Consider the following 12,685-nt stretch of genomic DNA (forward strand, 5'->3'; position numbering starts at 1 on the left):
AAATTCCTTAGCTGTTATTTCTCATGAAAATATTTCACTTCTCCATCAAACTTGAAAGAGAGTTTTTCAGGGTATAGTAGTCTGGGCTGGAATTTGTTTTCATAGAGGACCTGAAATACTCTGCTCCATGCTCTTCTTGCCTGATTGGTTTTTGAAGAGAAGTCGGCCATAATTCTGATGGGTTTTCCTTTGAATGTGATCTGATTTTTTCTCTAGCGGCTTTCAGTAGATTATTCTTGTGCTGAGTTTCTGGGATCTTGACTATTTTATGTCTTGGTGTGTTTTTCATTGGATAGAGGTTACTTGCGTTCTGTATGCTTCAATTACCTGAATGTCAAATTGTTTCCTCATATTTGGGAAGTTTTGTGCTATTACTTCTGCCCATATTTTTTTTAATATGATTTGTATTGACTCCTTCTTTCTCATTGATGCCTATTAGTCTCACATTGTTCATCTTTGCATCATCTTGCAGGTGATGGATTATTCTTTCCTGCATCCTTATTGTTTTTAAGAGATCCTTTCTTACCTTTTCACTAGCCATACCAGCATCTTCAAGGTCTGAAACTCTGTCTTCATTTTCACTTAAACGGTTTTGCATGCTTGTGTTTGAGGTTTTCATTTCCTCTATATCTCTTTGACTCTGCTTCATGTGATCTATTTCTTTCCTGAAATGCTCATTCAAGGAATCCATTATTTGTCTAATCTCCTCTATTTTTTTTATCGATGTCTTCTTTAGAAGCAGTTATAAATTCTTTTACTGGAGTGCTTTTTTCAGCTTGGGTTTCCTGCCTATGTTTCTGTAGTTGCTTCTTTACTTCAGAGGCTATGATTTCTGAGAATTCTTTTTTTATTTCAGAAAAGAGTTGCACTCTGATTTCCTCTATATCTTCCTGCTGTTGCTTATTTACTATTGATGCTATTAATTCATGCATTTTAGCTGAGCTAGTGTCCTCCGCATTTGTTCTGGGTGGGCACTGGGTTTCCTCCATATGTTTCTGCATTAGATTCTTTACTGCAGATGTTATTAATTCAGGGATTTCTTTTTTTATTTCCAATCTGAGTTCCTTTATATCTTTTTGCAGCTGTTTCTTTATTTCAGAAGTCATTGATTCATTGCTTTCAGCTGTGTGATTCCCAGTTTGTTCTGTGTTAGTGTCCTCTGCACTTTTTATGGGTGGGTTTGGGTTCTGGGGTTGCATTTTTTTCCTTCTCATCATTTTGTGTAGCAATGTCTTCTGACCTTTGTTGTAGATCTTTGCTGTAGTTATAACCTTAGCACGTACTGAAGTTCAGGTGCAGATCTACAAAGTCTGGATTTATCCAGTTGTGTCTAGCTTGTGTCTGGCTGCTGTGCTCAGCTCCTTCCTGCTGCTGCCCTTGAGGGTGAACCTATTGTGCCCCTTTGGCAAGATGTTCTGCTCCTGGACTAGCTAGGTGGTTCTATCCTCTACCCTCTCTGTACGGATTGCAGCTGCAGGGTTACACCTGTATGCCAGGCCTGAACTGAGCCTGCAAGGGACAAGGTGGAGTAGGGGGGAGAGGCAGCTCTCCCACACACTCACTGGGTCTGGGCTAGGATTGGGTCTGGGTGTTCCCGGAACGTGGCAGAAATTCCTACTCGGAGGGCGGGGTGCGGCGGTGCTGCGGAGTGTTGGGGTCTTCCCAAAAGGGTGGAAGATGGTCTCACCCACGCTGCACCTGGGCTGGGACTGCGAGTTGGTCCTGCTGGCGCAGGGTAGCTGGAAGCTCTCCAACACACTCACCGCTAGGACTGGGTCTGGGGGTTCCTGGAACGAGGCAGAAATTCCTTCTCTGCGGGCGGGATCGCAACACAGTTATTCTGATGACTTTTTCTTTATACGTTACTTGCTGTTTTTGTCTATCAGCTTTTTTTTTGTCTTTCAAACTTTGACTTTTTTTTTCTATACACCTGTATGTATATTAGAACAAATCTCAATGAACTGAGGCAGCAGGACATTTCCATATATAAAACTTTAAAATGAAGACAGAATTAGAGTAAATCACAGTAGTTATTACACAGATAACTATAATTTCTGAATTTATTTGCATAGTTAATACTGTATAATACTACATAGAATACATGCTTAGAACTCATTTCTTGGGACTCATCTAGAAACAAGCAACTTCATTCAGATTCAGAGTTGTGTGATAATTCAGATCAAGTATGTATTATAGCTTATCATTGTGCTGTTAAAAACTTGAAATTTTAAAGAGCTTTATCAGCATAGTACACCAGGACTTGAGAGATGGCTGTTAAGAGAGCTCACCAAAAGGCTGAACAAATTCAAACCCGGTAACAGGTTTTATACTAGGATTTGTACTATTGAGCTCATAAAGTAGGATAGTGTCTGAATTTTAGGGAGAGCATTACAGTAGAGTTTTAAAGGCTCCCATTATTACATAGCATTGCACCCCCTTGCCCTGCACTGCATTTTACTCAGCACTGTTTGCATGGATTACTGGATGTTCACATTTTCTCCATGTAAGGAACTTAGCAGTACTTTTCCACTAAATATCTGCCAGGGATTACCATTGGTGACACCTAAGAGTTTAAATAGCTTAATAATTGATCCTATAAAAATAAAATTCCACTCTATATTAACTAACAATTTTTCTCCTAGGTCGCTGGATTTGTGACTGCTGTCAGTGAGCTCCCCTAACACCCAGGAAAGTGGGCAGAAGTGGAAAAACAGGAAAGAGGGATAATATAGGGTTTTTTAACCCAAATGTTACATATGCACTAAAGTGAAATATTTGGTGCCAATTTATTTACATTTTCATTTTTATGCCAATAGAAGATTTTTGAAATTATCTATGAGCTTAAATTTCTACAAGTTGATTTATTTCACTTTGAACTACTCTTCCCCTTAAGCCTATTTCCAGGCAGAGAAAAAGTTGATCTTCCAAAAGAATTTTATCTCATAAATGTTTTGAACTGCAAGAGTTCAGTAGAAATACTTAGTAACCTAATTGAAAATATTTTAACTATTCCTTCATTAGCCTGAAAACTTACTATTTTTCGTTAAGCTTTCCTAATTTTGTGTTTCTGGCCAACAATAACGAGCATAACTCACTATGTGACCCCCAAGAATAAGCTGCTAAATAACCTCTTAAGTCGTGGTGCAGGTGGGTTGAGAGCTGTCATTAACTGGCACAGGAACAAGAAGCATGTGGATACCTTAGTGCCAGCAATTGTTTGGATAGAATGCACCACGTTCCTACTTAGACCAAGGGCTTGAGACTCCAGTCTGAGTTCCAGGAGGTGTAAATAAATGACATTTCTGACAGGACTTCAGGAACTCCTGAAAACTTAACAGGTTGAACTTTTAGAATGTCTGCAGTAAGATTATAGTTAACAACCCTTAGTTAATTCATTTATTTATTTTATTTCTTTTTTGAAAAGGCAAATCATTTTCCTGTATTATAATAAGAAATAACAAGAAAAATCACATAGATTCTGTCTCCACTCAATAAGTGAAATGTGTTTACAAGTTAGGTTATCAAACAATTGCCTCATCATTATTTAAGTGAAATCATAAACAGCAAGTCTGTCAACAACAACAAAAAATCCAGTGCTCTATCATAAACTGTAAGAATCAAGTATAACATCAAAATTTAAGTATAAACATGAAATTAAAATTAGCTTCCAAAAATTCTGAAGTGGTCCACTGAATCCAGGCTGGTAACAAGTGTTTCTGCCTGCGCAATGGCAATCTGTGAAAGCACAATGCCCTTAGTTTAATTTATGACTGCATTAACCTCTTGACCAAATCTGATAAACTAATTAGAATGGAGTAATTGAAGCACAGTTGTAGCATATTATTTTCACAGGAGTTTTGTCTTGAAAGATATTATGCTTGTTCCTTTTTCCTATTTTTGAGGTAACTGAGGTAACAAAACCCTATAACTCTATTTTTCCATCCCTTATGCACAAAGGTAGCTAGAATTTCAACAAAGTAAATGTAGCAAGATTCACAGCACACTGCAGCCACTTTTTCCAGTTACGGATAGTATTACTCTCCAGAGCATGCTCCAGGAATCAGAAAAGAATTTCAAGTACCAGTTTCAGAATGCTTATTAGCATGGTCCACAGAGCAGACCCTTCCTCTTGCGACGTCTCCTGCACAGCTTAGGCGTGCTTCTGGCCGGCGTCCGCACCATCCGAAGGGTAGGCCTCGACCAGAGCGTACTGGTCCACCGTCCGGTCATAGAACACCTTCATCTCGAAGTCACTCTCCTGGTGGGACAGGTTGCCGTAGATGCTTATCCCCACCGGGCACTGGAAGTGTGCGGGAATGACCATGGAGTTCTGGCCGCAGGTGGTGGACTGCAGCTTGTAGTGGTCGAAGCTCGGGTGCAGGGTGCTGTCGGACACGTACAGGTCGGCGTAGGCGCTCAGGCTCCGCATCCGCAGGACGATCCTGCCCTCGTGGCTCAGCCTCAGGTAGCTGCAGTTCCCGGCCCTGATCTGGCCATGGACCACGTGCAGGATGAGCCACTCTTTAGGCACGTGGTCATCGCTGTCGTCGTCGTCGTGGTCCTCCACAGCCCGTGCCAGGGCGATGGCCTGCAATGCCAGGAGCACCAGCAGAGCGCTTCTCATCCGACCGGCCGGCGGGCCACCGCGGGGGTCACCTGCGCGCCCGCGCCCAGCTCAGGAGCCCTCGGGAGGGGCTGCGCGCTGGTCCGCCCAGAAGAGCCGCAGCCGGAACTGAAGGTTTCCGTTGTCTATCAGCTTTTAGTACTCTCCTTTTAAAAAAATCTTTATTTCGATGGGTCATGGAATGGTCTTTTCTGGTCGTAACCATTTGGAGTTCTATATGATCCTGTACTTGAAAATTACATCCTTTCCTCAGATTTGGAAACTTTTATGAGTTCAGTGAATAATGTTTATACCATCTAAATCATCTTCTAATTTTTCTGTTTTTCTAAAATTCTGTAGTTGTTATTTCTTTAGATATCTAATAAATATACATCCAACTTGCATATTGTCTTGTTTTTTAAGGTATCATTAAGTTTGCATTCTGCTACATTCACATTGTTTTTCATTTCTGTTACTACATCTGTTTTCACATTAGTGAAATATGCTACCCATGATTTCTAATAAATTATATAGAAAAAATTATAAAAAGAGTAAAATGAAAGCTAAAATAATAGGAAGTGAGGAAATAAGTCTTTCACAAATAAATGGGATCAAGAGATGAAGGAAAAGGAAAGAAGAAAAGGGAAAAAGGATGGAAGAGAGTCAAGCTGTGTAACATACTTGTACTAGCTCCACATTTGCAATGTAAATATCCCTGAAAACATGTACTCAGAAAAAAAAATACTTATGTTTTTACATCTATCTTTGTTCGATTTTTAAATTTTTTTAAATAATTTTATTGAGAAACAAATAATGAGACAGTTACAAAACCGATTAGTGGGACAGTTTCAATAATTAATACATTGCATATTGTTGTCTTCTTAGTGGTTATTCACTGTACAAGATGCAGACATGATATCCTGTTCACAAACACTATTACAACAAATCTTTTTATTCATTGAATTAAGAGAAAGTAGCTGTATGGGGATACAAAGGAAGGACCATTTTGTATCTGAACATACAAAACAGTTAGGATAGATATTCAGCTACTTTCTCTTAATTTAATGAGAAGAAAGATTTGTACTAATAGTATTTGGACAGGATATCATGTCTACATCTTGTATTATGAATAACCACTAAGAAGATAAAAATATGCAATGTATTAATTATTGAAACTGTCCTACTAATCGGTTTTGAAACTGTCTCGTTGCTATTTGTTTCTCAATAAAATTAATAAAAAATTTAAAAAATTAAAAAATGAATTAATTCATCTACTTTCTAACCCACTTGTTCTTTTTTTAATATAAAATGAGATGCTATTTAATTTTGTTCTTCCATAACTAATATTTCTTTTTCTGAAAGTACTGAATTCATTTTAAAGCATCACATTATTTCATTATCAATAAACAAAGCCATTTTTGCATTATATGTTGATTTTTATAGAGTACAGACTGGAAAATAAGAAATAGAATAGACTAAAGACCGGTGGTTTTCAGAAATAGGTACTACAGAGCTAATAAAAAAGCCTTCTTTTCTGAATTAAGTGATTTTGATGACTTCTCCTGTCTAGAATTCTTTAATAATATTTTAAAAGATGCCCTTTGTCATGGTTTGTATCTACAATGTCCCTCAAAAGCCCATGTGTTGAAAGCTTGGTTCCCATAGCAGCAGTAGGTGGCCGTGAAGCCTTTCAAAAATTATTGGATAACAGAGGCTCTAAACTTACCAACATATTAACCTACATTAGCCTATTGATGAATTCATACTGGAATGTGTTTGGGGGTAAGAACTTTGTGAAAAAGAGAACTTTCTCTCTGTTTCCCTGCCCCCACCAGGTGAGCAGCTTTCCTCTTCCTTGCTCTCCCCAGCACATTCATGCTTTTGTTTGCCAGAGGCCCACAGTGATAAGGCCAAGTGGCAGGGACCTCCAAAACAATGAGCCGAATGGAACCTTTACTGTTAAAAATTTTTTCTCAGATGTTTTGTCACAACAATGGAACACTGATTAACATAACCCTTTTACTTGATATTTATACATTTTCATGGAATAGGGGCACAGAAGATATTATCTCTGCTTGGTTTAATTTGTTCAAACAATTTATGACTAAACTGAAACAAAAAGGTCCAGTATCAAAACACAATGACATTCACAGTTACAATGTGTCTTAAAAAGGGGAAATGCACTAAAATTTCTTCTAGCAGAAATCTATGGAAAACAAATCTTGGATAATAAATGCTTTACTGATTTTTTTCTTTACACTTAATTTTGGACAATTTCATTTTTGTGTATCTTGGTATGATTTCATTCATATTTCTTGTGCAAAAGTTTAATTTTTCTTGGAAGTGTGGTGCTATAATTTCAACTAAATTCAGAAAGTTTAAATCTTTAAATATTTATTTCCTACCGCTTTCTACTTTGAGAATTCTAATTATATGGATATATGTTTCTTGATTTTCGCATGAACTGATCTGTAAATTCTTTCTTCTTCATGCTTATTTTAGATACTTTTTATAGTTATATTCATTTAAGTTTGTAAATAATTTATTTAAAATGTGTAATCTATTATTAGTCTCATGCTATGTATTCATTTCAGAAATATTTTTCTAAAGTTCACTGAGTACATCTCATATCTTTCACATTTCAATATTTGTCTACAATTTTTATAAGCTATATAATTATTGATTTTCAATAAAATTAATGAGAAAAAAAAGAACACATTTGGGAGGGAAGGTTAGTGGGTCAAATTTGCACTGAATAGAGGACATGAAAGTAGAGTTCATCCATTGATGATGTAACTAATATACTTTCTGCTTATAAAGAAATTCTTTCAGAAGTAGACAATTACAATGTCACAAATTCTACTGTTCTTAAAATCATACAGATAAACGCGACTGCTTTCTGGACACTGGCCATAGAGGCCTAGCATGTATCAGATACACCATGTGTGCACAGTGAAAATACAAGGACTTGGGGGGGGGCGCCAACTTTAAATTTGACCACATGGACTAGTGAGATACCTCAGTGAACTAAGCACTTGCTTAGAAGGAATCGGGCTTTGATATCTGGCACCACATGACACACCAGCCCTGCCCTCATGCACGCTGAGTGGGCCACTGAGTTTGGGCATGGTGCCGCATGCCTGTAATCCCAACACTGTGGAGGCTGAAAACAGGAGGATCACTATGAGTCTGAGCTGCATAGTGAGACCCTGGACCAAATACATAAAAAAGTTAAATTAGATTTCTAAGATATACTTTTTATACTTAGCTGAATTCAGTGTTTGTACTTTTTTTCATTTCTTCTCTGTGCACTGGATGGAAGCTTTGTTCTTGAAGAATATCACTTTTATTTCAGAAGAATCTTTCTCCAAGATCATTTTTACTACATTCATTTTTTCTTACTTGCTGGCTTGTATTTGTGGAACTTAAAATTTATCTCTCCTCCTGTTGGAAAGACCAGCCCTTACCCCTCTAGCTCCACTGTTTGTGTTAGTCTGTACCTTTGGGTATTTGGATTTTACAATCAACTTGATCCCCTCGTTTTTAAAATATATACCTTGTGCAATTTCAGGAATATTATAGTAATACCATGTGCCCATTTAGCTTGATTTATGAGATGATATGCAGCCATTGTTAAACTCTTGAAATGCTAATTAGTTATTGGAAAATATCTATTATGTAAATCCTGCTGCAACTTGGCTTCTTTTTCCATACCTCTCAAACTTCCTTAAGGTCCAGAATCTATCAGACCAATACAAGACAAATGAAGGTATCTCAAGGAGTTGCTGTAGTTCTTAGTTTAGTGTAGATTCTCACTGGTCATTGCCCACACCTTTGGATATTGGTTTTGTTGTATTTGAATATGTAATCTGAATACTGACCTAAAAATTAGATGTAAATGTTCACATCTTGTGGAGCTCTCCACCAACAAGCAATTTTCTTTTTGGTTATATAGGCAAAAATAAGGAAAATTTAGGAACAATGATTCTGAAAGTAATTAAATATTATCAATTACTTTTTATTAAATAAGTGATATACTTCAAAATGTATTACAGTATGATGTGACATATTCTTCAAATTGTTCGTTAAATCATGAGAAATGCAAAACGAGTCCTGAGATTCATTCTTCCCTCTAGCTGTATTGAGAAGTGCAACCCATCAGATGTGTTAGTGTTGAACAGACTAAATTACATTCATCACAAACACTAAAAAGGTTTTTAGTGTTTTATCTCTCCCTTCAGGCAAACCTGCTCTCGTTCCTCTCCATTCTCCATCTTTAACAATACTGTGAGTAGATTCCATAACCTGCTCCTCTGTTTCTGGTTTTAAAACCTCAGTTGAAATCCATTCTAGTTCAGAATAAAATTTAAAAATCATACCCAGGTCACCATTATATCATTTCTGCTTAATCCAAGTTACATATACCTGGCAAGGTCTGAGCTATGTTCTTGCTTGTCTCTTCACTCTTCCTTTCTCCATAAGCTCTATAACATCTAGAATAAACCAGAAATGAGATAATAAAACATTTTTAGAGAAAAGTTATTCCCATGCCTAGTAGTGTGGTAGCTTTGGTGAGCAATGTCCACGGTAAGGTAGCAGCACAAGCATAAGTTCTGTGATGAGGCCCATGTGTTATTCTTTTGGGAAATGCTTGCCCAGTGAATAGACCTATGACATGAGTGAGACACCGAAGTGGACCTACTTGCAGTTTAAATTCTTTCCAGGGAAGGGAGCAGTATGGACTTTTCTATCTGGGCTCAAATGATCAAGGAAAATATTACATGGAAAAAGTGTGACAGAAGTTTTAGCCCCAGTTTGAGCCTTCTTATTAATAACATATCTAGCCTTCCCTGAGTTAATTTTCCTCAGCTAAAATCTTGAATTGCAAAGTCTAGTGGAAGGAGAAATGTTGGAAGCCAGATCCTGAAATTGGTTTGACCTTGCAGAGGGAAAAGTCTGATAAGCAAGTAGAACATGGCAACATGCCCAGCTTCCTTGATCTGCAGTTTGGGCAATGGGCCCAATGGTGGTCTCAGTGTTTCTTCTGCTTAGCAGCTTGGTGCTGGGAAACTACTCTGTTCTTAGTAAAATCAGAAAGCTTAGAGTTAACTAGGACAAATGTTGGGCACAAGATCAAGATTTTTTGCATGCAAGCTTGAAGCAAAATAAACTCATTGCTGGAGCAGTAGCCTAAACTTCCCAATCCCATCTTTCTTTTTATTTCATATTCCCTCTACCCTGATCCTCTCTGTGAGAGCTAGACACCTAGAGCTGTCACCTGGACAGGGACCAGAGGCATTCTTAGGCTCAGAGGATGGAACTCCAGCAGCAGAGATGCCTCATGAGTAAGTGAGTACCAGGGAAATTTTTCATCAGGAGTGAAATAGGGCATGCGCAATCTCAGGAATAGGGGCTCTCTGCAGACATCATCAGGACTACTCTTAAGTCCCAGGGATCACTGCGACCCTTTACAGGTTTCTCACTTTCTGGTTTTTCTTATAGAATATTGTCCATAGTTTCCAGAGGTGGGCATGATAAAGAATCTGGGATAAAGTTGGAAAGGCCCTTATGGATTACTATAATATTCACTGACCAGAACAGGTACCTATAGATACTTTCACTTTGTGGTCAATCATCCTCGCTGCCCTGCATTCGTCTCTGGATTCTCAGGTTGTGGAAAGGTACACGCATGGAACTTGTTATGCTACTGTATCCCCTTTTCAGAACTTTACACCATCTGCACCTCCTCAGAAGACAAAGGCCCTATACTAGGGAACCCTTTTGCTGATTTGAATACCAGCTCCCTATGGGAGGCGGAGCTTCCTGAGGAGGAAGCTCAATAATTAGAGGAGGAGGCTGCTAAGTATAAGGATCATCATAATGGGCTACTCCCAGCATTCTGGCTGGAGATTCAGCTTTCCTCCAAGCCTAACCCTATCTTAGATCCTCTTTTCTTAAACCTCCTTGAACATCTGCTAAAGATGCAGGAGCTGTGTGGTTCTAAGGAGACTCAGAAATGAAAGACCTAAAGGAGTCAGTTAGAAAAGGAGTTTTATGGCAGTATTAAACCATCTGTGCAAGAGAGACATTCAGCCCCTGCTGGTCACTTGTCCTCAGGGATAGCCACCAGCTTGGGGTCAGATGCTCCTCTTCAGGGGGAGGTCCCTCTGTTAGTTTAGTCTGACTCCCTACTCATCCTTCTCCTCTTGGAATTAGAACGAGTTTTTCAGGTGCTCGCACCTCAGTGACAGAGCCCCCATTTTCTTCATTCTGTACAATATTCAGCTTTTGAGTTGGCCATCAGGGAAGCATAAGGAAGATTACACATTGCCCATGATGTTTCCTGTCATTGCTAATGTACAGGGTTGTTCCCTGTAGTTGCCAATGTATGGGGACAGCCTATTTACCAAGCATTAAATATTAAATTAATCAAAGCGCTAAAGGAAGCCTGAAAATTGTATGACCCCACTGCACCATACACTGTGGGGTTACTGGATCAAGTTACCATATCTCAGATGGTACTGTATGACCGGGAGATGGCCTTTGTCTCTTATCTTGGGTAAGTACTCTTTCACTATCCCTCTCACAAATTACTAAATTTTTTCTTACAGCACCAAATATTTTTTTCCCAAAAATTACAGGCTGATTCCAGATGTACCACTGGTCTTTACAGACACCAGCCCAAAGCATAGCAGCACAGTGCAGGGGAAAAACTGTTTCCCAAAGTGAAAAACCAGGAGAAAAAAAGAGACAGATACTGTAGGTTAGTAGGAGAGAGGGTGGCAAGGAATGTGAGGAATGCAGGACCAACCAACACAGAAAGAATAGATGAAGAAGTGGGGAGATGGTCTCTGGGAAGATGAACTGTTGTTTTAAGAACTTCGATCATATTAGATGACAAACATAATAATTCAGCAATTCATACAGGATCAGAACCTATCACTAAAATTGATAATAGTGGAGATATTTTAAGAGATTACTTAAAATTCTTTTAATTTAATCAGTTTGGTGGTTTGTTTTATATTCTCAAATTAAATTGGTATAAAAAAGCTTTTTTTAAAAAAAATTTTTTTAAAGCTTTTTTTTTTTTTTTTTTTTTGGCAGTATTAGGATTGAAACCTGGGGGCTTTGCAGGGAAAATTTTTCCCCGCTTTTTTTTTTTTTTTTTTTTGGCAGTATTAGGATTGAACTCAGGACCTTGTACTTGCCAGGCAAGTGCTTGTTCTACTGAGCTATCTCTCCAGCCCAGTATAAAAATGTTTTTATAATTTATAAACAAGTATAGAGGTTTGGAGAACAAAGAAAAAATCATGGGTTTAAAAAGTTGCTTGATTTTTGACATCCCATTTAAACAATAAAAGCCCTAATCATGGCCTCCTCTAGGGATGTACAAGCTATGATAAATTCTTCATATTTGGGTAAACTTGTGCAACAAAGATATATTGTGCCCCAAACTGTGAATGTCAAATATTCATAATTTTCAGACTTTATTTGGTAGTATTAATTGGCTCCATCTAGATTTTAGGCTAATTTTTCTATGTTATTGATGATCATTATCCTTCAGTTAAGTTAAATTCTTTTTTTTTTTTTTTTTTGTTACAAATAAGTCATGTTACATTAAGTGAAAAATGTATGGCTTCCTCTTCTAAAATGTAAAATACAGGTTTTTCACCATACAATCAAGATTCTACTAAAGCAAAAGGGGACTCAATCCTTCCATCTTCACCTGTAATTATATACTATTAAATATTTAAACTCTTACTAAAGAAAATTGCACAGCAACTGAAAGACAAACCAGGTAAGAGGAAAAAGGATAGGAAGAGTCCTTTGAATGGAAGAGACTCAATCCTCTATTAACCTGAGGTAAGGGGTATCCTTGTATTTTTCTAGAAAATGCTAAGTGACCCACTTGTGTATCAGAATGTACTGTCAGGCTGTATCATGAAGCCAGATTTGAAGAAGTTAACAATAATGATGCTAGACGCAGCTCAGGATCTATTCAAAGAACTGACTAAATGGAAATCTAAGGTATAAATAGGTGATAAAATGTATAAAAATAATTGAGTTAAATGCTATTAGTAT

At 37.8% G+C, this 12,685-nt stretch overlaps 1 protein-coding gene and 1 pseudogene across 1 annotated transcript in view; one reads left to right on the top strand and one right to left on the bottom strand.

Moving 5' to 3' along the window:
• The window catches only part of LOC101585165 (trace amine-associated receptor 7b-like), a 148,509-nt gene that overhangs the window by 100,416 nt on the left and 35,408 nt on the right, over positions 1–12,685 (top strand). The gene's annotated exons all lie outside the window — the stretch shown is intronic.
• LOC101584770 lies at positions 4,061–4,624 on the bottom strand (annotated as a pseudogene).

This window comes from Octodon degus, unplaced genomic scaffold, assembly GCF_000260255.1.
Source record: "Octodon degus isolate 3935 unplaced genomic scaffold, OctDeg1.0 scaffold00034, whole genome shotgun sequence".
Taxonomy (NCBI): domain Eukaryota; kingdom Metazoa; phylum Chordata; class Mammalia; order Rodentia; family Octodontidae; genus Octodon; species Octodon degus.